Source organism: Phaseolus vulgaris, chromosome 6 (genome assembly GCF_000499845.2).
Source record: "Phaseolus vulgaris cultivar G19833 chromosome 6, P. vulgaris v2.0, whole genome shotgun sequence".
Taxonomy (NCBI): domain Eukaryota; kingdom Viridiplantae; phylum Streptophyta; class Magnoliopsida; order Fabales; family Fabaceae; genus Phaseolus; species Phaseolus vulgaris.
The window spans coordinates 8,026,645-8,028,402 of NC_023754.2; the positions used below are offsets into that span (position 1 = coordinate 8,026,645).

At 40.3% G+C, this 1,758-nt stretch overlaps 2 non-coding genes across 2 annotated transcripts; both read right to left on the bottom strand.

Annotated features, from left to right (window-relative positions):
• Positions 1–1,043: 1,043 nt before the first annotated feature.
• LOC137833665 (5S ribosomal RNA) lies at positions 1,044–1,162 on the bottom strand. The gene has a single exon (XR_011084760.1). It is a non-coding gene; the product is annotated as a 5S ribosomal RNA (ribosomal RNA).
• Positions 1,163–1,608: 446 nt separating this feature from the next.
• On the bottom strand, positions 1,609–1,727 carry LOC137833636 (5S ribosomal RNA). Its single transcript, XR_011084733.1, has one exon. It is a non-coding gene; the product is annotated as a 5S ribosomal RNA (ribosomal RNA).
• Positions 1,728–1,758: the final 31 nt, after the last annotated feature.

The following is a 1,758-nucleotide window of genomic DNA, read 5'->3' on the forward strand; positions in this document are numbered from 1 at the left end:
AATAAAGGATCTTATTTTATTGTTTTTTTTATCAATACATTTGTTGTGTATTGGACAGAGCGTTTAGAGCTCAGTGCTCGGTGGTCGGGGCTTGGTGCATGGAATAGATAGGCTAGCTCAATTGTTGGGCCAACAAAGTGGGCCATGTGTTAGGCCTAATTTGATCAGTAGTTCATTAAGGCATAATTAAAATGACATTTTTATACGTTGGTATAAGGGTATTAATCGAAGCTATTTCTTAAGCTGGAGGTACATGTTAGTACATGTAATGGTTATGTTTACAGCTATTTCTTAACATAGAGGTACATGTTAGTATACGTAATGGTTAAGTCACGTAAACATATTTTAACCTAAGTGTGTGTGTTTTAGGGCATGTGGTGATTAAGTTGCATGCCTAGTAAAAGGTAATATTGCACCATGAGTAGGGTGCCCACATAAGGAAAATATTACCCTGTTGTAGGCGCCTAAGAAAGTGCCCTTCTGGCAGGTGGTTGTTCTGTTATTATTTTATGCTCTCATTAGAGATAAGATTCCTTTCTATTGTAGCACCTCGAGAGAAGGCGCCCATGAGCGAAATGTTTTCCTGTTACGTATGCTTTCAGTTGAGATTAGATTCTCGTGAGTGAAAGTTGTTACAAGAGATAAGTTATAAAAAGGGGCTTAAGACCCCAGGTAAAGTTACCTTGTTTCTGAGACTGAAACTGAATACTTCTTTAATCATAGTAAGCTCTTACTGACTTGATCGTCGGAGTGTAATCAACAGGTAGGGCCCCCTCTGTTTCAACGGAGCCATGGTCGAAGCCAAAGAAGAGTAGGAAAGGCTAAGGCAGAGGCAATAGCAAAAGCAATGGCAAAGGCTAAAGTTGGAAATGAAAAACTTATGGCGAAAGCTCAAGCTGAGCAACTACTAAAGAAAGATCAACTGATGGTGGAGATAGATGCTTCGCGACCAAATAGTAAGGAATTGGCAAGACCAACGTGAACTGATGGTTTGATTGTCTAAGCCAGAAAGAAACACAGAACAAAAAAAAGAAATACAAAAAGAAGTGCAACACGAGGACTTCCCAGAAGGTCACCCATCATAATACTACTCTCGCCCATGCACGCTTACCTGCAGAGTTCTGATGGGATCCGGTGCATTAGTGTTAGTATGATCGCACCTGTCAAGTGTAGCGTGATCAATGCCTATATGGGTTTGCAAGTGGGCTTCAGTTTCAAATGGTTAAACACAAAATGGGTCTTGAGATACAAGATGGACGAACAAGGTAAGACGATTTTGTAAAATGCATTAAAAAGAGGTAGAAATTGAATTTTTATCTAATTTTTTTTTGTGGGATCTTGTTTTAGTGTATATTTGATGGAGGAGTCCTCAGATTGAAGAGAATAGTGATAGATTTGGAGTTGCCAAAAATTATCGTGACTAAACTTCAAACGGTCATAAATTTTGATAGGGAAGTCGGATGGAGACGCGTTAAAAATGAAAGTTGTTCGAAACATGGTAACGAATCTAGTTGCCAATTCCCGAAGGACCCCACAACTCGCAGTCATGAAAAAGGTGAACTCATGGTTTGATTGTATAGGCCAGGAAGAAAAACAGAACATAAAAAAGAAGAGCAACACGAGGACTTCCCAGGAGGTCACCCATCCTAGTACTACTCTCGCCCAAGCGCACTTGACTACGGAGTTCTGATGGGATCCAGTGCATTAGAGCTGGTATGATCGCACCTATCAAGTGCAGCGCGATCAATGCCTATATGG